We start from the raw sequence: 27,554 nt of genomic DNA, 5'->3' as shown, positions 1-27,554 counted from the left end.
AGGCTTTTCTAGTGTGCATAGTCTTTCAAACCAGCACATGCCCCCAAAGCTTCAATTGTCCTAGTTCTTAGACTCATCATTGTAACAAACCTATACTACAAACTGTTTTGAGGCTTTTTAGCTTAGACGTGTGAATTATAAATCTAACTTTTAAAAAGTATAATATGAATCTATACATGAATTGATATAACAAGCTATGCATGTATACACAGATACACATCTATAAAGTTGTTTCATTTTTTTTTTAACAAAAATCATTAGAAATTGAGTACACTTTAATATATGGAAAATTGTATAGAACAAGTTAAGTCATTTAAATGAAATTAGAAGTACAAATGAAAAAGAAATATGGACGTTACTGATATCTAATTAGAAAGAAGAGTCATTACTGATTTCATGGATGTTAAAATGAAAATAATGAAATACTATGGAGAAGAGAGAATTTCCAACTCTACTTCAGCCAGCTAGCCTCTCCTGGAGAATTCCTATTAAACCTTGGAATTGTTAGCTTGTAGCCTGTCCTCCAGAATTTGGACTCATGTTTCCCCATATTTTGGAGGTCAGGAGTCCAGCATCAAGTTCACGCTTTTTCCTGGAGTCTTGTGGCATTGTGGTGCTGTCTTGATGAGATTCAAAGTAAAAAAAAAAGGTCAATTCTGAATTGTGTACGATGCTGGGGGAAGATATGGATTGGAGAAGTATCCTAACAATGTCAAATTGGAGAGATAAAATGATATCAGAGAAGTAGAATGGTGAAGCCACTCTGGAGGGCAGAGTAGTGGTTCCACAGGACGCTAAGTTTACAGTTGCCACATGATCCTACAACCCCGTTATTAGACAAAGACTTGGAAGAACTGAAAGCAGGACACAAACAGCCATCTGTATGTTAGTGCTTGTGGTGGCATTATTTATGACTTGCAATGAAAGGAGGTGGCATAGCGGTGTGTTGACTGATGAATGGAAGGGCAAAACATGGTGTATACATATGAGGAGAAATGAGCAGCTTTAGGAAGGAATGAAATCATGTGGCATGCAACAGGGATTATGAACTTTGAGAACATTATGTTGACTGAAATAAGCCAGAATAAAAATGGACAGATAATGTATGGAGTGTCAGTTTGAGACTGTTGTATACTCCAGAAAACCATGCTGTTTAATCCTCATTCAATATTTATGGGTGGGATCTTTTTTTATTGTTTCCATGGAGATGTGACCCACCCAATTGTGGGTGGTAACTTTTGACTAAGTAGTTTCTATGGAGGTATTTCTCCACCCATTCAAAGTGGGGTTGCTTACCTGAGTCCTTTAAGAGGGAATCATTTTGGAAGATGCTTCAGAGTTATCAGAGCCCACACAGCCAGAGAACTTGGGAGATAAAGGAAGAAACCACTCCCAGGGAAGCCTTATGAAATGAGAGGCTTGAAGAAAAAGCTAGCAGATGTCGCCATGAGCCTTCCCAGCGGAGGGGGTATTCCAGACCCATCAGTCTTTCTTGAACCAAGGTATATTTCCCTGGACATCTTAGTTAGGACATTTTATAGCTTTTGAACTGTAAACTTGCAGCCTAATAGATTCCCCTTTTAGAAATCATTCTATTCCTGGTATATTGAAATCTGGCAGCTTAGCAAACTAAAACTAAACTAACTATAATGAGCAAACTCTGAGAATTGAATTCAAGTGCATGGTTTATCAGGGGATAGAAAGTGAGCAGAGATTGGGCAATTGATGATTAAGGAGTACAGCATGTAAATGTTTCTAGATTATAAGCTTTTATAGTAGTCTCATCTGTTCCTGAGTTTTAAATGGTATTTCTAAATTCTGATATGCTGTGCTCTTTGTATATAACTTTGTAGATCCCTGGAACTTTGGGTATCTGTGGGACACCTGAGATTCATAATTAGAGTTCTCCACCTCTGAAAGTCAGCATTACTCCATACAGCAACTATTAAAGAAGATGAAAAAGAGATAAAACTCCAATTAGTGATATGAATGAAATGGATCTCACTAAGATTAAGGTAAATCAGAACACAGGGTAAATAATGATATTGTCTATATTTTAAAATTCTAACTTCTGTGGGAGATCAAAGGAAGAGATGTTCGGTCCAAAATTTAAAATTTTTGCAACACAGTATATAATTTAACCTATTTGTTCAGTTTATTTAAATAACCTACTTACATGGAACCTAGAATAGGGAATGAGAAACCTGTATTAGTCTGTACAGGTGAATGTAGTACCCAGAAACATTCCAGAGTATTTTAGGCAGAAAATAAAAATATATTTGCAAAAATAGGGACTGGAGGAACTATTAAACTTCCTCGTCTAGGGAATTCCTGATAGTGTCTCAGGCATTGGGGACTCCCAATATAGTAAGCCACGCCCTCAATCTTGAGGCTTACCCTTAATGAAACTTATTTCTGCAATGGGAAAACTAGGTCTGACTGTAATTATGCCTGAGAGTCACCCCCAGAGAGCCTCTTTTGTTGCTCCGATGTGGTCTCTCTCTTTAAGCCAACTCTGCAAATAAACTCGCTAACCTCCCCCCATATGGGGCATGACTTTCAGGGATGTAAGTCTCCCTGGAAATGTGGGACATGACTCTCAGGAGTGAGACTGGCCATGACATCATGGGATTGATAATGACCAAAAAGGGGAAAAGAAATTAAACAAAACAAAGTTTCAGTGGATAAAAGATTTCAAACAGAGTTGAGAGGTCATTCAGGAGGATACTCTTATGCAAGCTTTAGCCAGAGCTTTCAAACTACCACAGTATGCCTTGTCCTAACCAACTACTGTACTCCTGAAAAGCCTAGGAAATTCCCTGGGTTCTAGCTAAGTTTCTATAAAAGTTTTTCTTAGTAAATTTATTGTTTCAGAAACTTAAAGCCTCCAGATTGATCCTAAGCCAGAGAAGTCCTGAAATCCAGATACCAGTCTCTCCAATAATAACAACCAGGCTCATTCCTCAACCCCAGAAGGTCAATACCCCTTTCCAGCATGAAGAAATTAAAGTGGTCATTGCCCAGATATGCCCTGAAGATTGAAAGAAAGATCAAATGCAAGGAAGGAGATGTAACTGTGAAATTAGGATTGAACAAATGATTGTGACTGCTGACTCATTATATAGATATTTCTTTTTAGAGTCTAGAGTTTTAGAATGACCAGAAGGAAATACCAGATATTGTTGAACTGTAATCCAGTAGACTGATCTTTGGTAATGTTTGTTTAACTACATTGGAAAAAAAAGAAATAAGATGAATTATTCTATGCCCAGTAATATGTTAAATTAAATGAAATGGGCCAATTTATTGAAAAACACAAATTACTAAAACTCTCATAAGGAGAAAAAGATCATTTTAATAGTCTATAGCCTATGAAATAAATTGAAACAATAATTAATAACCTTTCAAATGAAAGCACCAAACACAAATGATTTCACTGGGAAATTCTACCTCAATTTTAAAGAAGCAATTATACCAATTTTCCACAATATTTTCCAGGGAATAGAAGTAGAGGGAAAAATTCTTAACATTCTGTGAGGCCAGCATAACCCTAACACCAAAACCAGATAAAATCCTTACAAGAAAAAAAAACTGTACACCAATATCCTTCATGAAAATGGATGCAAAAATCCTAAACAAAATATTAGCAACTTGAATTCAACAATGTTTAAAAAGTATTGTACTCATGATTAAATGGGATTTATTCCAGGTATGCAAGTCTGTTTCGATATTAGAAAATACATTAACATAATCTATCACATCAACAGGCTGAAGAAAATATTACACAGTCATATTAATTGATGTAGATAAGGCATTTTACTAAAGCCAATGTACTTTATTCATGATAACTTCAGCAAACTAGGAATAAAGGGAACTTCCTCAACTTGAAAAAGGACTTCTACAGAAAATCTACAGCTATCATATATAATGGTGAGAAATTGTGCACTTTTCTCCTAAGATTGGGAATGAGGCAAAGATGTCCTCTCTCACCACTCCTGTTCAACATCACAGTGGAAGTTTTAACTAGTGCTGATCACATGACTGCTGATGTAGAAAATCCCAAAGAATCCACAAAAACCTCTTGGATCTATGTTCTTGGATACTAGGCTTTCCTATAGATGAGTAATGAACAACGGAAACATGAACTTTTAAAAATACCATTTATGATAGCAGCAAAAATGAAAAATGTATGTATAAATTTGGCAAAACATGTATAGGATCTATACATGGAAAATTACAAAATAATGAGGCAAACAATTAAATAATATAATTTGTGCTCATTTTTAAGATGTTAAATCTTTTCAACTTAATCTAAAAATTCATTACACTCTTGACATCCCTGCAAACTACCTTGCAGGTGCTCACACACTCATCCTAAAGTTTTCATAAGAGTAAAAGATCTAAGCAGCCCTCCTGATACTGAAGAAGAACAAAGTTGGAAGACTCACAGGACCTGATTTTTACTCTCACTATAAAACTGCAGCAATCACCACCCTGTGGGATTGGTGAAAAAATAAATATATAAATCAGTGGAACAAAATAAAGAGCCCAGAAATAGAGCCACACAAATACATACAACTGATCATTGACAAAGGAGCAAAGGAAATGCACTGGGGAAAGGATAGTCTTTTCAACAAATGATGCTGGAACCCCTGAACGTCCACATGCAAAAATAAGACTCTAGACACAGATCATATGTTTTTCATAAAAATGAACTCAAAATGGATCATTGTTTTAAATGTAAAATGCAAAACCATAAAACTCCAAGGAGACGTCATAGGTAAAAAACTAGGTGATGTAGTGTTTTGCAGCAAGCTTTCAGATACTACCTCAAAAGCCCAATCTGTGAAAGAAACAATCAGAAACTACAAATCATGAGAATTTTGATGACTCTGACATGCCTTGCTTGAACATCTTTATACTGTGTATGATGTATTGGGTTATTTTTTCCATATTTTTCCTTTATATGTATCTAAAATATGTAAAATTTCTCTTCAGGTATCAATCTGGAAAGTGGCAGTGGCTTTTTTGTACATTTCCATTTGTTCTTTGTGAACAATATTATTTGCAGATTCTAAATGATAGCTCTTGGCTTGACAAAAAAAAGCACACTGAAACCACACAGTTAGAAATTCTGACTGTAGCTCACAGGATATTAGCATTCTGACTCAGCATGGCAGTGTGAATGTTTTGGGGAACATATTTGTTATGAGTCATATTTTTTGTACATCATGTTACAGCCCGTTGGGACAAACTTACCTTCATGAAGCTCCAAACAAGTCTACGATAGGAACTGCCTAGATCAATAGTCAATTCCGGTTGAAACTACAGAAAAAGCAAAGAAAAATTCACTCAGAAAAAAAAAAGGAATACAGAGCACACAACTCTCCATCTTTCCTGGGAATTTTATACTATACCATTACATTTCTTTGTATTTAAAGGTAAATAAGACCATGTGCTGTATTTATTGGAGCAAAAATAGACTATGTCAATACAGAAAATAAATGGAATATTCAGAAGACTATTGAGATGATTTAGAACTCAAAATACTTTTTCTAATGATTTTGGTTAATGTATCATTTGTATGTTACTTTAGAAATATACAAACAATTGCATTCTAGCTAAGACAGCAATTTCAATACAATATCATTATCCACTTTTCAGAATTTTAATAATTAGATAGATGTAAATATGCCTGACAATTCTCTGACTCCTTATGTTTCAATATTACTGCAATATAGAATTTAGAAAAGCACTATGCACAATCTAAAAGTAATGTATGCACTTTCATCTCTCTGAAGTCCAATAAAGGCTAATTTATAGCTTAGAGGAGGAATTTATTCAATCCTCTTATCCCCCCCTCTCCAACTGTACTGCAGCCTTTAGTTCTTTTGAATCATTTCACTCGGTAACTCTCACCCTCTCATTCCTAACAAAACTCTCACCTTTACTTAGCTCCTATGTCTTTTAGCTCTATCCTTAAGGACCCACACTGTCTCTCAGGTATCTGTTAAACCACCTTAACTCCTTCTGTTACATGCATTAACTTTGTCAGTATCTTTAGTTTATTTTCTGTCCTTTCCATTAACTGGATTCAGAAAAATCAAGGAGAAACTAAAAGCTTGTCAGTGAAATTAGAGTTCTCCTTGCTTAAATGTCATGACAGAGAGAAGTGAGGAACTTGTGAAAACTCATACTTAAAAGTTATGTCTCTTACAAAAGCATATCATTATAAAGGGAAGGGTCCGCATTAGCCCTGAAAATTTAGGACAGATGTGATCAATGCTTAACAAACTTAAGACAACTTTACTAATATTTGAGAAATGCACAACAATCAAACCAGATAGAAGATAGATAAATACTAAGGGTCTGACTCTCAAGTTCACTGTAAAGAAGCCAGTTTTTTCTCTGACATTGGAAATAACTAGCAGCACTCCGAGTTGCCGTGAAGGTTGACTACGAGGAAAATAAGAGTGGATCCACTTAGAATCCTTTCAAGTACTCTGAATTGTTGTGCAAGGAATAACACAATACTCAAAATCCATGAAGAAAAAAAATTCAAGAAAATTCAAATAAATCTTGGTGAGGGAGAACACTGCTGAGGATGGAAACACATCCATGGGGCTGCCTGTGCTTGTGTTTCAGCAGTGAGGTGAGGGGCAAAATGGGACACACTGCGGAGGGGTTAAGGGGGCAATAGGCCACCAGTCCTGCTATCTTGTTGCAGATTCCTTCCTTCTCTCTCTCTGTTCCTTTGCCCCTCTCTTTCAGCCTCTCTTTCCTGCTGCCCTCCTTCCTCCCTTGCTCTTGCCTAGATTTGGGGCAGTTTAAAGGGAAAGAGGATCAAGCATGATATACAGGGAAACACCAACCTCACTATAATTTTAGTTGATTTGTGGCTATTAGCTAATATGTGGAAGAAGTCTTAGCAGTGATATGCACTATATGCAATAAAACAAAGATATTTGGAAATGCACATCCATATATTCATGCCTTTGAAAAATTAAATGTACTTGTTGCCTTAACATTTTAGAGATCTACTTGGAGAAGTGAACACTATCCATAATTTCTTCTTCATTCCAACTCTGTTTCAGGGGTAATATGACCACCAGGATAGGTGATCTAGTGGGCGTTGAAGGTTGCCACTGACGTCATAAGATCTTTGGGTCTGGGAAGAGTGAAGACATAAAACTTCATGCTCTCTGGTGCTGAGTAAAAACCAAGGGCCAAAGTGGTTGATGGAATTTGTCTTTCTTGTGCCCGGGATCATGACCTACATTCCCTGGTACATTGAATGGGCCTGTCAGTATGCAAGCATAGCAAAAGAACTGGGAACTTTCTCTGATCCTTTTACATAGAAAGGACTGAACAGGTGAAAGAAATGGGTCTTAATCCCTGCAACTGGGAAAGGAAGGCCGCTTGTTCATGGGGAGCAGTGCACATAGGGAGGCTTCATGTTCACCTCCAGTGAGTCTGGGTTGCAGGTTTATTCACTATCACTTGTGAGATCACTATATCTTGCCTCCCACCACTGGATAGTTTGCCAGTGCTCAAGAAACACTAGACTGACAGGTAAGAAAATGCAAGACATTAAGCACTTTTGGAGTAGCTTATCAAATCACAAACAAAGATGGACATGAAAATACATTTAAACATTGCCACCATAATAGTCTACATTTAAATAAAATTATTTATTCTCTCCAAAATGACAACCTCATTCTTTGAAAGTATAAATAGTTCTTCCCGAAAATATCTAGGTCACCTGCTGACAAAAACACAAACAAAAAACATGCAAAGTAAAAAAAGGATTGTACAATTAAAAAATGGGCAAAAGACTTGAATAGACATCTCTCCAAAGAAGATGGCCAGAAAGCACAGGAAAAGATGTTCAACACCACTAGCAATCAGGGAAACGCAAATCAAAAGCACAACGAGGTATAATTTCACACTCATTAGAATAGCTGCTAATTAAAAACTGAAAGTAGCAAATGTTGGAAAGGATGCAGAGAAATAGGAACACTTATTCATCGGTGGTAGCAATGTAAAAAGGTGCAGCCACTTTGGAAGAGTTTGGTGTTTCCACAAAAGTTAAGTATAGGACTACCAAATGACCCAGCAATCCCACTGCTAGGTATATGCTCAAAAGAATTGAAAGCAGGAACTCAAATGGATATTTGCACACTGATGTCGACAGTGACATTATTCACCATTGCCAAAAGATGGAAACAATCCAAGCATCTATCAAGCAATGAATGGATGAATAAAATGTGTCATATACATACAATGGAATATTATTCAACTGTAAAAAGGAGTGAAGATCTGAAAAATACAACAATGTGGATGAACCTTAAAGACATGTTGAAAGCCAGACACAAAATGACAAATATTATATGATCTCACTGATCTGAAATATTTAGAATCAGCAAACATGTAGAGTCAGAATAAAGAATATAGGTTACCAGGGGATGCGGTGAGGATAAGGAATGGGAAGTTAAGGCTTGAAATGTACAGGGTTCCTATTTGAAATGATGGAAACCTTTTGGTAATGGATGGTGGTGATGGTAGGCCAACATTATGAATGTAAGTAACAGCATTGAAATATACATCTTGTGGTAGTTAGGTTCAGGTGTCAACTTGGCTAGGTGTAGGTGCTTATTGCTATGGATATGAGCCAATGGCATGTGAACCTCGTCTGTTGCTGATTACATCTGCATTGGCTAGGAGGTGTGCCTGCTGCAATGAATGACGTTTGATTTAACTGGCTGGTGCTTAAATGAGAGACCTCAACATTGCACAGCCCAAGCAGCTCAGCATACCTCATTCAGCACTCGCGGCTCAGCCCAGGCCTTTGGAGATGCAGAAAAAAATCACCCCAGGGAAAGTTGTTGGAACCCAGAGACTTGGAGAGAAGGCCAGCAGAGATCGCCCTGTGCCTTCCCATATAAGAAAGAACCTCAGTTGAGAGTTAGCTGCCTTTCCTCTGAAGAACTATATGTTAACTAAGTAAATCCCCTTTTATTGAAAGCCAATCCATCTCTGGTGTGTTGCATTCAGGCAGTCAGCAAACTGGAACAGATTTGGTATCTGAGAAGTGGGGTGCTGCTGCAATTTGCAAATCCCACATATGTTGGAATGGTTTTTTGGATGGATAAGGGGAAGATTTTGGAGGAACTGTGAAAAGAATGATGGAGAAGTCCTGGAGTGCTTGAAGAGACTGTTGGTGTAAAGGGAACCACTTCCAATCTGGGCAAAAGGGGACACAAAAGGGACAAATTGGAGTTTGCAGAGTGAGAACCATGGAAGCTCAGGTCTGAAGCCAAGAAGCCTCGGCCAGGACAGTGGACCCACCCTTACACAGGGAGAGGGTGAGTCTCCCACCTCGTTGCAATGGAAGAGTTATGCCACCTCAGACCTTGGAAAAGGTACAGTATACTCCTTGGGGACTGGGGAGAGCGTGGCTGCCACCACATGGAGGGGTTGAGCATGTGCCCCGGAAATGGCAGAGAGCCCAGGTGTGGCCCTGATGCCTGGAGAGGGTAGAGCTGAGAAAAAGGTGGTCCCCTCAATGTCCCCTGAGGTTGATTCAGAAAGAGGAGGGCCACTGCATAGTCCCTTGGAAAGGGTGGACTGCCACTTTCTAAAGCTGAAGGGTAAATGACTTTCAGATTTTGAAACCCAAGGGTGTTTGCCCTGCAGGTTTTCCTTTCAATTTCTCACTATGGATCCTGTGACTGTCCCTCCTTTGCATATTGGCACAAGATAACTTGTTTTGAGATTCATAGGTCCACAGCAAGAAGAGAATTTTTGCACTTTAATATCGTTTAAGGTGATACATGTAGTTGCCAAGTTGACAAGGGTGGACATGTGGTAGTAAGGTTCAGATGTTAACTTGGCTAGGTGAAGGTGCCTAGTTCTATTGCTATGGACATGAGCTAATGGCATGTGAACCTCATCTGTTGCTCATTACATCTGCAGTGGGCTAGGAGGCGTGCCTGCTACAATGAATGATGTTTGATTTAACTGGCTGGTGCTTAAATGAGAGAGCTCAACACAGCACAGTGCAAACAGCTCAGCATACCTCATCTCAGCACTCGCAGTTCAGCCCAGGCCTTTGCAGATGCAGACAGGAATCACCCCGGGGGAAGTTGTTGGAACCCAGAGGCCTGGAGAGAAGGCCAGCAGAGACCATCCTGTGCCTTCCCACATAAGAAGGAACCTCAGTGGAAAGTTAGCTGCCTTTCCTCTGAAGAATTAATGAAATAAATTCCCTTTTATTAAAAGCCAGTCCATCTCTGGTGTGTTGCATTCCAGCAGCTAGCAAGCTAGAACATATCTGAACATGATCAAAAGGGAAACTCCAGATTGTATATATGGTAAAATAATATAAATTTTAAAGAACACATGGAACTACACTATACAAACAGTGAACCCAAAGTTAAACCATAGACTGCAGTTAAAAGTACAATTATAGGGTGCACGGGTGGTTCAGTGGTAGAATGCTCACCTTTCATGCGGGAGACCCGGGTTCGATTCCCGGACCATGCACCACCCACCCCCACCCCCCAAAAAAAGGAAAAAAAATACAATTATAAAAATATGCTATCGTCAATTGTAACATATTCCACACTAATACAAGGTTTTAATAATTGTGTAGTATTTGGGAATATCAATTTTATGCATGATTGGTCTGTAAACCCAAAAACTTCTCTAATAAAGAAAAAAGGGATATATAAGAGATCCCCTATATGAATCATGTAGGGATTAAGTTGTCTGTTATTCCTCAATTATCAAAAGCCAACTTTTGAATTTATTTGTTCCTGCTTGAAAGACTGTTTGGAGAAAGTACTCTCCTATGATGAATGCTCTTTACCACAAACATAAATGGCTTATTGTTTTAAAATTACACATTTTAAGTAATCGAAAAATTATCTTAATCAATTAAGTTTGAACAGCACTAAATATTTCTATTTTAGCATTAAACAGAATTAAGAGACAGATGGCTTGGACGGTGTTTATCGCCATCTGTGTAACTACTGGAAGCAGGCTTCTAAGACGATGTGTGGCCTTTTCTGAAACACTGCAAATTCACATATTGGCAAAAAATTCAACAACAATGTTTCAAATGCCTTATAGACCATAATCCTTAATATACTGATGTATTTGCAATACTTCCAAACTCAGTTTTTCTTACAAAAGATCACCTCTGTAAAGAAAAAGAGGTAATTCTTTATGATACTTTTTGGTTCTTAGTAAACAATTGACAATATTAATGGCAATCAGAAAAACATAGTAGGAATCAATGAGATAAGAAATAGAAGAATGGAACCATCAACTCTAGAATGGGGCCTCATCTATGATTCTAGATATTATTCACAAAAATTCAGTCATCATGCAGAAGACCAAATGGCAATATTTTGCCATTAGTTTAAAGTTGTCACTGAATATTTATTATGTGATATAGATAAGTGATACATTGAATTTGATTATCCAAACCTATGATGCAGAATTCCCCATGTTACTCACTTTAGGAGACTAAAATATGTAAAATATGTTTCTAATAACTTTGCAAGCTAATTTAGTTTAACACCAAGAGAGAAAACACATCCATACTTAAGAAGCAGCTACATGCTTATCTATATTTCCTAAATCTAAATTTAAAAATCTGTATTTATTGCTATCCAAATGAATATTTTTATTAAAGTAATATTTCAAATGGTTAACATGTATTTTCTAATAACATATGTCTACTGTATAAAGTTTTCTAAATATAACAGTAAACACAAGGAAGAATACAAAATTCGTAAATCAACCCCTGGATAATGACTGCTAATTACAAAGATAACACCCAGTTATCTTTATAATTATAGTGACACCCCAGTCCCACTACAAAAGTTATTTTTGAAGATCTCTGTGTGTCTGTGTATAATTCTGAAAACCCACATATAGAAAATTGTTAGTGAATAAGATAAATGATGTGTGTTTTATTCTATGTAACAGTTTCTCTCTGTAAGAGAGATATTTATGATATCATGTCCCCTTGGCAATAATATGCCAAAAGTCTGTATTGTAGAATTTTCTGACCACCCTAAATGCATAATATTTCTGTGTGATATTTGGGAAAGAGTCCTAAAACTATGCCAAAATGTTATTTAAAAATAAAATACCTAAGGAAAAGTAAGAAGAGCTGTATTCCCAAAGAAATAGGTACTGAATCTTGTTCAGTGGCCAGTGGCCACTGAATATTATGTATATTATGTACTAATATATGTAATATTAGTATATTATAACTCTCTAGCCTGGGCCCTATAATTCTATCTGTGAAAAACGGGAATATAAATTAAAACTAATGAAATAAAAATTATGTCCATTATATACTTCCCTTCCAACTTACTTGATCGTTTGTTATTTGGGCTTGTTTTGGTTGGTTTGATCATTTAAAAATGCAATGTATGTGCAGATTGATGGAATGAGTATTTGTATTACTTTTGAAAAATGTATCTGGAAAACCAGTGGTTGCCTGGGTTGTTAATCAGAGGTTCTATGGACAGAAGCTTTTCTTCTTCCATCATGATCAGAATGACTTATTAGTTTCTACGTAGTGTAGGCTCGAGGGGAAGGTATGCGCCTCATTAGTGTGAGTGAGTTATGGCAGGACCATTTAGAAAAGGCAATACTGCTGCAGAGATAGGGGCTGCTCAAGTGATCTACTGCAGAATCCTTATATCCCCAACGACTTCTCTCCTGTGATACCAGTCACTGTTATACCACTGTGTTATTTCCTGCTCAAACAATTTCTTCCTTTTTCTACTGCGCAAGCTGACAGATTTTGCTTTTTGAAAGTATGTGCATTTTTAAAATCTATTTTCAGTTTTGCTGTGATTTAAGTTACTAAGCATTGTCTGTCGTAGCAAATGTTTAGCAGTATTGCATTTATATATTAAAGTGATTAATTTAAAAATACTGCAGTTAAAATGTATTTTTTTGGGAAGTATTCTACCCTTTGATATTTAATTCAACTCTGAAGTGTGATGGGAGAACACTGGTTATGCAATAAAACTATTCACTGAGGCCATTAAAGTGCAAAGAGAAAATTGCTACCTCCGGTAAAATTTATGACAATGTGGTGTCTTGAAATGGGTAATAAACCTCAAAAAGAACTATTTCCTGCTGGGTAGAAAGCTATAGTATATATTTATAAAATCCTCAAAAATCAATTCACATTAAACCAACATAGTAAAGTTTTTATAAAATTATATTTGTGCAGGATGGAATGAACCAAAATAGAGGCAGTTGTTTGGTCCTAAATTAAACATTATAGTAATAGCTACACCATAGTTATTGATAGTGATTGCTAAGAGGATGAATACTTTTATATCACTCCAGATTTTCAATTTATTTTTTCCTCTAAGAATTTTCTACTAAAAAATTATACTCGTAAAAATTTTGGAAATATTAAAAAAATGAAAATACAGCATTAATAATTACACAGACATGTAAACACTGCACACGACCAAAGTCAATAGTTTGAAATATTCTCCTCTTGTCTTTGTTTTATTTAATGAGAGTCACATTGTTTTATTTTGTGAGAGGCATTGCAAAATAAATGCTATGCTCAGGGGAATCTACAGCCCAATACCACGTTAGGCTGGTTTTTGGTTTCTTAACTCTGATTCTCAGCTTCTCATGTAGTAAATGAGACTAATAATTGTACCTAATTTATAAGGTTTTGTCACAACAGAGTGTTATTGAAAAATAATATTGGAGAATAGAGGGAAAAGAGGATGCAAAATATGGAAAGATTATGCAATGCATATGGAGATGATGGAAAAAAAGTGCTACAAACATGAACCTGGCATCAAAGTGTATGTTGGGTAGAAAGTTTACAAAACTTATAGAAATATCAAGGAGTAGTTTCAAGAGGCTCCAAGAACTCACACAAATCTGTAACTGTAAACTTCAGTATCTGAAAAAGATTCAACACGAGACAATATTAGATTTATGTGAAGTTCATGGAGCCTCTTGAACCTGCCTTTTATTGCTATGTGTAGTATTTTTTATATGATACTGAATGTGAAAAATTGTAGAGACCCTGCATGATGTTATCGTCTTCATTTCTTTGAAAGGATTTAGTTTCCTCACTGCTAAAGCAAATGCCATGCAATGGGTTGGCTGAAACAATGGGGATTTATTGGCTTATGGTTTTGAGTCTAGGAGAAGTCCAAAATCAAGACATCATCAGGGCAATGGTTTCTTCCAGAAGACTGGCATTTTGAAGCTGGTTGCTGGTGATTCTTCGTCTTTTGCTCCCTTGTTGCATGGCAATGCACATGACAGCTCCTCTTAGCTTCTCCTTTGTCTTCCAGGTTCTGTTGCCTCTCAGTTTCTGGCCTTCTCTTTCTCTGTGAACTTCTCTATGAGGCCTTTAGTAATAGGATTAAGACCTATCAGAACTCAGCTGGGCCATACCTTAACCAAAGTAGCCTATCAAAAGGTCCCATTTACAAGGGTTCACACTCCCAGGAATGGACCAAGTCTATGATTTGGGGGGTACATGGCTCCAAACCACGCCAGCTGCTGCCTTCTGACAGCAAGAGAGATTGTATGTGGATTGCCTCGATACAATTGAAAGTGGATGTCAGTCACCTATACTTCTATGAATACTTTTACACCTAGAGTATAACTCTTCCAAGGTCTCGAGCAGAACTCTGGGATTTTTTAACAAGGACCTTCTGTCTTTCTGGTGAGGAACTCTGGCTTATTTCACCTCAGCAATATGAGACTGTCAAAATCTCTGTTAAGACTATCAGCCTTCAAGGGCTCATTTCTGCTTGATTTTTCATCATTTCGCACCTTATTTTAGAGGCTTTGAGAAAAAATCGAGTAGAAAATTTCATAATCACATCTGTGATTCCCTCTTATCCAGGATTATGACCCTTCAAATCTCTGCCATTTTGGCGTTCCTGAACTCCAATATTTTTTCTTCACAACCCAATAAATCTCCCACACATAGCCCATCTGGCCACCTATAGATTTGTCCTCTATTTAAAGCACAGGAAATTATCGCATGCCTTGAAAGAAATATGGGCCATACCTCAATGTCATTCCTTTTCTATTGGCTCAAATCCTGAAGTTTGTTGTTTTTAACACAACACATTTCTTTTCAATGAGAGTGTTAGTTGGATGTGATTTTCTCTGTTCAGGGCAAAGAACCAATGATTCGAAAACCCAGAATTCATTCTTGGCCCCTGTAGTGTGGCACCAAGACTGGATTGGCTGCTAAAACTTCTCACCCTCAAGCTAAAGGCTATTCTTTCTGATACTCTTATCAATGTTTGCCTTCAAGTACAACATTTGAGGGAGCGATTCTCAGTATGTAAACAAGAGATTACCAGGTTGACTACCCAAGAAAATTACTATAGTGACTGACAAGGCACGAAATCCTTGATACTTCTCTCTAGCAGGATTTTATAATTAATATATATCAATAAGTGTTGCAAATTTCCCATTATCCTCCACTTTCAATGATAGTTAATTTTATTTTTCTTGTTATCCTGATTATTGTGTAACATACCAGGAGTAGGTAATTTGCAATTTAGTTTGAGGTCATGAAACCTCAATCATATCCAGACCTGGTTGAAAGACTAAACATCACCCAGAGAGCCTGCATTTTGATGTGATGCCAATAAGATGAGGCTTATAGCTTTCCCATTTGAGGAGGTGAAACTGTGATTTGTTGATGGGAAGATACACATTTATGGCTATTGTGCATGGATGTGTGGAGCCAAATATATTAACTACACAAGAGATCTCTTGTTGCCTACACAATAAATAACCTTCTTTCTTCCTAGTCCAACTCCAATTTTGTTGCGAACAGCTAGAAACTCTAAAAATTCACATTTCCTCACTATCCTTGCAGGCAAAGATACCATTTGACTCAGTTCTACCAAATGATTTATAAGCAGAAGTCAGTGAGTGGAGTTTTCAGGAAAGGACCCTAAAAGAGGGACAGAGTCAGCTGGACATGCCCATTTTTATTTTTGTTTGCCCTTCCTCCTTCTTCCTGCTTCAAATATTATGTGAGGACTGGAACATTAGCTTTCATCTTTACTAACTTCAATTTCGAAGGTGAAGCTAAAATGATCTGTCCTGAGTTCTGACAACCATGACCAGTTGATATTAATGTCAGCATCCATCTAGCTGCTGACTTTTTGTAATATGGGGAAATAAAGCCCTAATTTGTTTAAAGCACTGTACAATTACCTCTTTTCCTCACAGTTGAACACAGTAGTATAAAATCTGCATATTATGAAGTAAAAAACTCTTCACAATAGTTTTTTTTCCACATACACAAACAAATCTACATTTTATGGGATTATTTTCTCTAAAGTAATTTGGAAATTAAAGGGAAAAAATCTAAGACTTATTTGAAATGAGACTAAAGTATCAGTTTTTGCATGATTAGAGGGTGCCTTTATTCTAACTAGTCTGTGAATACTTTGTGTTTCTGGAACAGATAGAGCAGGTCACAAATTTAACATACAGTATATTACTTTAGGGGAGCTGATGCTCCTTCAAAGTTTCTACTTCACTAGGTAGAAGGGATTCTTAGATTTGCCAAGGAAGATAACCCCAGCCTTTATCACTTTAGACCATGCATAAATCACACCCTTTGTTTCAAATCAAGAGGAATTGTACCTAGACTTCAAGCTGATCATGAGAACTTGGACTTTGCGCCTGATTCATGATTGGATGAAACTTTTATGCATCTTATGAAGAAGAAAGGAGGAAGATTCAGATGCTTCCAGGAAGACATCTTAACTTGCAGATAGATATGTAAGAATGAACCATAGTCTAATGGTTAAGAATATATTGTGTAGAAAAACAAGGGTATTTTACCTTTACTAGCTCTTGATCATACTTCATATTTAAAATGATAATATACAACTATTATTGTTTTTTGTAATGAGTACACAATGTACTATATACAGAGCCTCAGTACAGTGTTGGCGCATTGTAGTAACTCATTATATTATAGTCCATGTTATTCTTAACTCAATGACCAGTTTTAATTAATTTTATACATGCTTTTCGCCATACTAAATAATATGCTTATTCACTGATGTAATGTAGTCATAATGACACACAGAGTGTTTTAAGCTGATGAAATCATCCAACTTCAATTTTGTTCTTATATAAAAATTCCACCATTAACACAGAAATTCTGGCTATTAGATTGTCCTATATTTAATGACCATAATGATTTATTTATATGGCTCTGCTAGTAATATCTGTTAGCTTCAACTGTAAATTCTGGATATTATACATTTGTATTAGTAATTATAAGAAGAATGTATTATTAGTTGTTAAGACAAGTTATTTTTTATAAAGTGATTTTAGACTAGATTTTTGTCTTTAAAATGATTCTTGAAACTATCTATTTTAATGCTTTGCACTTGCTAAACTAATAAAGTAGTTAGTTTTGCAATAATCATTTTGGTTTTCTAATTTTAAGTTTGAAAATGACCATTCAACCTTTGTTTTGTAGAATGCCTTAATCACACTTGTAAAAGTCCTATTAATCGTGCTATATTAATTATTACAATGACAGCTCCTTTTAGCCAACATTGAAGCATTTCTTTCAGATTCATCATATCTTAAATTTTGAAAGGGCTTGCTTCCTACTTTTAATACACACACACACACACTCATGGGGCAGAAAGTATGCAAATTTGTTTCATAAACCCTAATTGCATATAAGTAGAAGTTGTTATTATTCAGTTTTATAGCAAATAAAAAATATATGGTTGCATATGTTTTTGAAATGAATTTTTGCACCTTATGGATTTTAGCATTACTAAACACTATTAACCAAATATGACAAACTCAAGAACCTTGCATTGGGCTTTATCTCCCTAAGACTCATGTTCAAAAATTGAAAGGGACCTTGTTTTAGAATCCCAACTGCCAGCCATTCTGATCCAGACCATGGCAAAAGGGAACCTTGATGTTGAATGCCTATCTATTAAAAACGGTCATTTGGCTTCATTCCAGTTATTTCTTGTAGAATCATGCATCAGAAAACTTACATCAAAGAGTGAAGGCAAATATTTCATAAACAGATTTATCTGGTAATAGACCCAGAGAGCGATGAATAGCTAGTCCCTTCAAGAGATGGTCATTCTTTATCTTAGCTGTTTTACCCAGAAGATCCTAGCTTTTCTTCTAGAACAAGTGAACCATAATAATGTTTTTGCATTTTTCACTACCCCCAACTCTTCTGACTTCATCAGCAATTATGCACATCCCTACCTGCACACTCTCATATCTGTGCCTTTAGCATCTTTTCCCAAGGTTAACTTCATGGGCAGTTGTGGCCAGAGAGACAAACGTCAAAAATAGTAAACTTGGTTGGCAATCATGTACTTGCACTCTCTTGGGTCGGTGCCTTTTTTGTCTATGCCTACTATAAAATCCTGCTCCCCAACCTGCCATCAATGCAGACCATCGTAGCAAGGAATTACTGTCTCTCCTCCTGCTGCCAAGAATGAGGACTCCATGTAAGTCTCCAATGAACCGTCTGTCTAACTTGCCAACTGGAGTTATCCAAGTTATTCTTTGGTCTGCAGTGTCCCTCACAGTTTGATGGAAGGCTGGCTTATTACACAGCCGCTTGCCTAACTTGGAACAGCAAGAAATATTAACTCTTAGGGTAACTATAGCCATTGGCCCAATTCCAGTTCTCAGTTTGTGGTACCAATAGAAATTATCTCTGGTTTCAAGCTCCTTCTCTTTGATGCAGAGAAGTATTGTATCTTCAGAGGCTGCATCATGTAAATGGTAGTAGTCTGTTGCTTTAGTTTTTCACTAATTATTTCCTGTTTAGAATTGACAGGACAAGCCAGAGGCACAATCACTTTTTAAAATTATATTCATGTGGTTTATAGTATATCTACACTCTTTTTTTTTTTTTTAACATGGGCAGGCACCGGGAATCGAACCCGGGTCCTCGGGCATGGCAGGCAAGCACTCTTACCTGCTGAGCCACCGTGGCCCACCCTATATCTACACTTTTGACATTATTTCCTTTTTCTCAGAGAAAGCCACTGGTACCTTATCTATATCTATTTATTGAAATGATTGCTGTTCACATTTAGTTAACTATTGGTTATTCCCTTTCCTCTTTCCTTAGGCCATTACTACCCAATAAAGTATTTCTGTCACCGTTAATACAAGTTGTAGCATATGGTACATAAAAATCATTTCACGCTTCTCATTAAACTTGTTTGTGATAAAGGATGGGAAAATGAGAATAAAAATCCTGAGGTCAAAAACTGTCAACTCTAAGCAATTAGTCAACGAATAAATTCTATCATGCATGGTGCCTTCTGTCATTGAAAAGTGAGCTGTTTGGAGGTCTAACTTCACATAACTTGTCCTTCCTCGGTAACCTGTTTATTTAGGAATGAGTTAGCCCTTTTGAACCTGAGAGACAACTGAGTAGGCAGCCAGCATGAGATTTTGATGACATATGGATTAATTAATAAGGTCTAACCAGTCAGGAGAAGTGTTAGAATTAAATACATTTAATAAGATTAGACTTTCAAACATTATCTGGTGCATTATTATGCAAATAGACATCGCGCACCCCCAGGGCATGAAAAAACAAGGACAGGTAGGAATCAAATTAAATTTTAGGGATGTATTAAATTTTAAAAATACGCTTGCAATCTAAAATTGAGAACTGGAATTAGAGTTTCTCAGCCTATTAAAATTCACTATTATTAGTATATGAGACCACTAAGATAGGCAGTTTGATAAATTTGTAAGCAGGCATATATTTAAAATTAGAAATTATTATCTTTTTTTGAAGCAATAAATGTGAATCTTCTATACAGTCCATGCAGGTAATTGCTACAATACTAGAACATCTTTATTCTTCAAGGATTAAAAATAGTACCACTTTCTGTGAATTACAATTAAGGGATGTTTGCTCTATAACAGGTTTGGTAAATCAGACCCATCATATTAATACTAACATGTTTCTTTCTGCTGCATGCAAAAGTCCATTGACAATTCTGATTCAGACTGGTGTGAGAACCAAGGAAAGAAAGTAAGTCTCTGGTGTGAGTACTCAAAAAATTTTAAATCAATTTTGAAAAAAAATTAAAAATCATTCAAAGCATTTCCTGCTAGGCATTTCAAAGATGTCATCTCTGGTGCATGTGTGAGGAATAATGCTTTTAAATATTTTATGACTGTTAATAAACTAAAATTCAGAGGAAATTTCAAAGCTTATAAGATAGAGCTTTCTACTATGTTGTAAATATGTTATTATACTTCAATATCAGATATGAATTTGTTAATTCTGCCTCAGCCAAAGCTCTTATATCTCAGAGAACAGCAGATGTTACCTTTTCTACTGCCCCATTAATATAGCTAGTCAGTTTTTCAACAATCCTCCCTAGGGCAGAGAATAAAGGCATGTTTTCTTTACTGTTTCTCAAGCAAACCCACTCATTCCCCAAAGCACAAGATTTAATTATCCTTATTGCATTGTATTTGCTTGAATAACTACAGAAGTTATTAATGGGTATAACATTTTCTGATCTTTTTCTTGAAATTCAGCTATGATATTTATGTAGATTTAATTACCTCCAGCACATTAATTAGCCTAGCAGTAAGAATTAAGGACCTAAGGGGTATAATAAAATTTATTTGTATTGATCAGTATGATATATGACAGGTTTGTTACTGAGAGACTTTAGATATACAATTAATGTATGTATATATGTTTCTTGGAAAAGGGAGTGGTGAGTTACAATATTAACTAACCTTTTATGGTAATATCAAACAAAAATGAACCCTGGAGCCATTGGGGGCGCAATATGAACCAGTAAATGGCTTGGTACCTTAGATAAATGACTTAACTCCTCAGGCCTCAGTCTTCTCATTTTTAGGGAGGAAATGGGGTTAAATAGGCTTTACATTCTGGGATACTTTTTAAAATTGAGTGATTTAATGTATAAAAAACCCTGAGAGCTGAATCCAGCACAAGATATCTTTGCATAAGTATCAATTGTTGTTATTATGATTTACTATTATTATTTTTGAATAGGTTATTGACATTATTAAATTATTATTGTGTATTAATGGGGAAGAGGCAAACTTTGAGAACCAGATAGTGAATTTGTGTCGAGTCACATTGAGTACTAGATAGAAATCTAATGAATAGCTAAAATCCACAGGACCGTCATAAGTATAGGTCTAAAACTTAGAGGACATGTCAGGATTGGAGTTAATAGATTTAGGTATTATCAAAATGTGTTGGTATTTGAAGTCAAGAAATTATAGGTAGAGAAAATGAGAAAAATTAGGTTAGGACAAACTTCAGTAGTGATCACCAGGATTGGTCAGTACAGAAATTAATAAGGAAAGAGGAAGGAAATTGGGGTAGACATAAGGAGTTGGCTAAGAGGAGAAACGTGGAAGAGTACTGTACAGAAGGGAAGGAAAAAAAGTGGTACGCAGTGTTATGTGCAGTAAAATATTGGTGTGTGAAAAAGAAGCCAGTGGTTTCAAAAATGAAATTCATTGGCATCACTTAAGAGTGTAATTTAAGAAGCATTTTAGGAGAAGGACTGCAATCATTTGGGGAGTAAATGTGAGCTGAGGCAGAGGAAATATTTTAGAAAAATTCTTCAAAACTTTTGGAAGAAAGGCTAGTCTCAAAACTTGGCAAAAAAAAAAAATGAAGGGGAATAATAACCATAAACCAGCCATAACATGAAATTTCACTACCTGAATTGCCTTAAAAACCTTAAGCTTTGAATTTAATTTGAAGTAACTGAATTCATAGTGACCCCAATTACCAAGGAGAAACAAAAGCAGAGCCTCTCTGGAGAAACCCACTTCTACACAGACCTCAAATAATTTAAATATTTAACATCCCAGAAAATGTAAGCTCACTCATAGGAAATCAGAAAATGCATAAGAAAGCAAAGTGTCATGAGCAGAATGTAGCAGAAGCCAAACAAAGCAATAGTATAGTCTAGTATAATAAGCAATTTGAGCTTTGTGTTTGCATAGGTTCCTTTTATTCTGCAGTCCCATGGGTTGATACAGAAGCAGGTCCATGAATATGCTATGCCCAGTAGGCTGCATGATATCTGAGCAACTCAAACTAATGAAATCTAAAATTTTAAAGGTTTGTTAGCAAACCTGCTCATTATTTGCCTGAAGGGAGACATTATCTTTATCAACCTGGCCAGGAAACAAATCTGTTCTTTGCCCTAAGGGGAAGCACTCTAGATTCCAAGACTGCTTAATATAAAAACATCCTTAGAAAGAAGGAGGGAAAAATAACATTAGAGCAGAGGTTAATGTAACAGAAAACAGCAAAACGGTGAGAATCAACAAAACTAAAAGTAGTTTCTTTAAAAAAAGCAAAACATAGACTAACATTTAGATAGAGTAGGGAAGAAAAGAAAGAATAAAAATAACAACAATCAGAAATGAAAAGGAGGACATTATGTCCAACTCCACCAGTAAAAAGGAATATAAGAGAACACTATGAACAACTATACACCAATGCAGTAGATAACCTAGATGAAATGGACAAATTCTTAGAAACACAAAAAGTACCTACATTGAACCAAGAAGAAATAGAGAATTTCAAGAAGCCAATTTTTAGTAAAGAGATGGAATTGGTTAAGAAAAACCTCCCAACAAAGAAAAGCTCAGGACTAGATGGTTTATTAGCAGAATTCTACCAAACACACCAAGACTTAACTCCAATTCTGCTCAAACTCTTCCAAAATATTAAAGAGGAGGGAATAGTTTCTAATTAATTCTACAAGGCCAACATCACACTCATACCAAAGCCAGAAAAAGATAACAACAAGAACAGTAAACTACAGACCAATATCTCTTATGAATACAGATGCAAATATCTTCAGCAAAATACTAACAAACTGAATCCAAGAAAATGTTAAAAGAATTGTACACCATGTTCAAGTGGGATTTATCCCTGATATGCACAGTTGGTTCAACTTAAGAAAATCAATTAATGCAATACCAAGTATTAACACAAGGAAGGAGAAAAAATAGCTGTTGATCTCAACTGATGCAGAAATGGCATTTGAGAAAATCCAGCATCACGTCTTGACAAAAACACTTTAGAACACTGTGTATAGAGAGAAACTTCCTCAATATGATAAAGGGAATACATGAAAAGACCACAACTAACATTCTACTTAATGGTGAAAGTCTGAAAGCTTTCCTCCTAAGATCAGGAATAAGACAAAGATACCCACTTATTTTGGTTTGCTAAGACTGTCGGAATGCAATATGCCAGAAATAGGTTGGCTTTTTGAATGGATATTTATTAGGATTCCTCTGCCACATAGGAAGACAAATGGTGACATCTGTTGGTCCTTCTCTCCTAGTTCTGGTTTCAAAATGGCTCTTTCAGTTTTTGTGGGTCCTTCTTACTTCTCTAAGGGTATCTTCTCTCTAAACTCTCTGAGCTTTTACTGTCTTTTTTCCTCCTCACAAAAGACTCCAGTGAAGGGTTAAGATCCACCTTGAATGGGCTGTCACATCTTAGTTGAAATAGCCTAACCAAAATGTGCCATCCATAATAGGTCTGCACCCACAAAATGGATTAAAAGAACATAATATTTTCTGGGGTATATAACAGATTCAAACCAGTACATTACTGTCATCACTGTTACTCAACATTGTACTGGAAATTCTTACCAGAACAATTAGGCGAGAAAAGGAAATTAAAAGCATCCACATTGGAAAGGAAGGAGTAAAGCATTCCCTATTTGCATATGATATGATCTTATAAGCAGAAAATCTTGAAAAATCCACAACAAAGATCCTAAAGCTAATACATAAATTCAGCAAAATAATGGTGCATAAGATCAATATCCACAAATCAGTAAGGTTTCCATTATAAGTAATGAACAACTGGAAGAAGAAATCTAGAAAAAAATTCCATGCATAATAGCAACTAAATATCTAGGAATAAATCTAATGAAGGATAAAGGACTTGTGTATAGAAAACTACTACAAAATAATCCTAAAAGAAATCAAAGAAGACCTGAAGAGATGTAAGGACTTTCATATTCATGGCTTGGAAGACTAAATATCATTAAGGTGTCAATATTATTCAGGACAATTTATAGATTCAGTACAATCCCAATGAAATTTTCAACATTTTTTTTTGCAGAAATGGAAAACTTATTATCAAGTTTATATGGATGGGTAAGTGGCCTTGAGTAGCTAAAGCCATCTTGAAAACAAAGAAGAAAATTGGAGGACTCACATCTCCCAATTTTAAAACATATCACAAAACCACAGTAATCAAAACAGCATGTTAAAGGCACAAAAACAGACATAAAAAACAGTGGAATCAAATCGAAAGCTTAGCAATCAAACTTCATATTATGGCCAACTGATTTTTACAAGAGGGCAAAGACAACTTAATTGGGAAAGAATAGTCTGTTCAACCAACGATGCTTGGAGAACTGGATCTCCTTTTCAAAAAAAAAAGAAGAAGAAAAGGACCCCTACCTCAAACCTAATACAAAAATCAAATCAAAATGAGTCAAAGACCCAAATATTAGAGCTAGGACTATGAAATTACTATAAGAAAACATAAAGAAGAATCTTCAAGACTTTGTGTTAAGCAATGTTTTCTTAGATTTTTTTACCCAAGGCACAAACAACAAAATTAAGAATTCCATAGATGGGATTTCATCAAAACTAAAAACTTATCACGCAAGTAAAACCTCAACCTAAACAACTGGAGACAATATTTGTAATCCACATATCCAATAAAGGTTTAATATCCAGAATATATAAAGAAATCCTTTAACCAAAGAACAGAGAGACAAAGAACTCAATTAAAAAATGTGCAAAAGACTTAAAGAGTTATCTCTCCAAAGAAGATACACAATTGCCAGAAAGCACATGAGAAGATGCTCAACATTATTAACCATCAGGGAAGTGAAAATCAAAACCACAATGAAATATTTCACAGCCATTAATGGTTTCTGTTAAAAAAAAATCAGAGAATAACAAGTGCTGGAGAGGTTGGATAGAAATAAGTACACTTATTCATTGCTGGTGGCAATGTAAAATGGTGTATCTACTGTGGAAGACAGCTCACCAATTCCTCAGAAAACTAAATATAGAATTACTATATGACTTGGCCATTCAACCTCTATCTACCCAAAAGAATTGAAAGCAAGGACTTGAACAGATATTTACACAATGATGTCTATAGCAATATTATTCACAATTGACAGAAGACGGAAGCAATCCAAGTGCCAATCAATAGATGAACAGATAAACAAAATGTGGCTCATAAATAAAATGGAATATTGTTCAGCTCAGAAAAGGAAAGAAGTCCTGATGCATGAGACAACATAGATGAACCTTGAAGACATCATGTTGAACGAAATAATCTAGCATAAAAGGACAAATATTGTATGCTCTTACTGATTTGAAATAATTAGTATAAGCAAACTTATATAGTCAGAATAAAGAATATAGGTTACCTGGGAATGCGATGGGGAAAGGGAATGGGAAGTTTGAGCTTAGAATGTACAGGGTTCCTGTTTGGAATGATGGAAATATTTTGGTAATGGATGATGGTGATGGTAGCCCAACATCCAACATCATGAACATAATTATCAGCATAAAATAAATATCGGGGGGGGCAACAGTGACTCAGTGGCAGAGTTCTCACCTGCTGTGCTGAAAACCTGGGTTCGATTCCCAGAGCCTGCCTATGCAAAAAGTAAATAAATAAATAAATAAATAAATAAATAAATAAAATATAATATATATCTGAATGTGATTAAAAGGGGAAACTTTAGATTGTATATATGGCAACAGAATAAATAATTGCCTATATGGTAACAATAAAATTTTTTTAAAAATCCATGGAACTACACTCAGTTAAATCATGGACTATAATTAATAGGGCAATTATAAAAATGTCTATCATCAATTGTAACCAATGAGCCACACAAAAATAAGGTGCTAATAATAGGATAGTATATGGAAATCCTGTACTTTATTCATGATTATTCTGTAAACCCACAACTTCTCTAATAATGAAATAAACAACAACAAAAAAGATAGTCTGGAAAAAACCCTGCTCTTGTATACAAGATGTGCAGAAAATTGAGAAAGACCTAAGGAAAGTTGTTTTCCAGTGAATTCAATGATTGATATTTTCAGGAAATCCTGTTGAATTCCAAGACACAAAAATTGAATGAAATCCTCTCCTAGATGCACAATGAAAATGCAGGACACCAAAGGAAAAGAGGAGTCTTAGAAGTAGTGGAGGAAAAGACGGGGCCCCTCTAAGAACAACAGTAGCAAATCGCTGACTTCTCAACAGTGTCAGTGAAAAGCAGGCAGCAAAGAACTAAAGGGATCTAGTCAAAAATAACTGTCGACAAACAACAGTTGGACTTAATTTGCTACCAAGAAAATCTGGAAAAATTATTATTTATTTAGGACATTATTATCCTAAAAACATTCTAAAGAGTAACATTCAAGAAGAAAAGTGATCCCAACCAGAAGCCCTGAAATACATAAAGGTATGGTGAAAAAAGAAAGTATTAAATATAGTGTAAGTCTAAATCAATATTGGCTCTGAAAAGCAATAATATATATTTTTCTTGTGTAACACAAGCTAGAACTAAAATACATATAAATAACAGCCTGTAAGTCATAAGGGAATATTAGGAGCTAAAGCATTTAAAAAAAAAAAAAAAAGAGGGTGTAACTTTAAACTTAGAAACTGGTAAGTTTGGAAGGCAAGTTAGAATTTCAATGGAAATTAATAAAACAACAAAGAGAGAATGCACATCTTCTAGAACAGTGGAAGGAAATAAATGGACTATGAATACTGCCATGAACTTCCTAACAAAATGTGTGCTATAGTAAAAACTGGTCTTACATTATTAAATAGTTGGACTCAGTGAAACAAATACAACGGTTTTATTTTTGAAAAGCAAAGGACCTATAACCTTGTTGAAAGTGTTTTTTCCCAGATTGCTGATGTGGCCAATAGATGAAGAAAGATTTTTCTCTAGATTAGCTATCTCTTTGTATCAAAATCATTGTGCTTTATATTTTTTGTCCTCTCTGTCCCCATCTCCCCCTCTCCTGTAAACTTCTATCTGCTTTCTAGCTCAGCAAAATTGCTATTTGTAATCATCTCTCATAAGCAAAAACAGACAAATTTGTCCTCATGTGTCTTGCTTATTTCACCGAACATAACATTTTCAAGGTTCTTCTGTGTTGCAGCATGCCTCATATACTGTATACATACCAGATTTTGTTTATCCATTCATTTCTTGATAGACACAAGTTGCTTCCCAATTTTTGCCTGTTGTGGATAATGCTGCTGTAAACATTGATGTCCATGTATCTGTTTGTGACCCTGTTTTCACTTTCTTGCACATGTACCTAGAAGTGTGACTACAAGGTCAAATGGTGATTTAACCTCCTGAGTAACCACCACATTG

The 27,554-nt window shown here is 35.7% G+C and overlaps 1 long non-coding RNA gene across 2 annotated transcripts in view; it reads right to left on the bottom strand.

Moving 5' to 3' along the window:
- LOC143654808 (uncharacterized) overlaps positions 1-27,554 on the bottom strand; it is a 102,894-nt gene that overhangs the window by 46,269 nt on the left and 29,071 nt on the right. For both annotated transcript variants that reach the window (XR_013161978.1, XR_013161977.1), the window contains exon 3: positions 5,260-5,325. This is a non-coding gene — a long non-coding RNA (uncharacterized LOC143654808). The remainder of the gene's footprint in view (positions 1-5,259; positions 5,326-27,554) is intronic.

The sequence above is a fragment of the Tamandua tetradactyla genome, chromosome 14 (genome assembly GCF_023851605.1).
Source record: "Tamandua tetradactyla isolate mTamTet1 chromosome 14, mTamTet1.pri, whole genome shotgun sequence".
NCBI classification, from domain to species: domain Eukaryota; kingdom Metazoa; phylum Chordata; class Mammalia; order Pilosa; family Myrmecophagidae; genus Tamandua; species Tamandua tetradactyla.
This window is presented reverse-complemented; position numbering and strand designations above follow the sequence as displayed.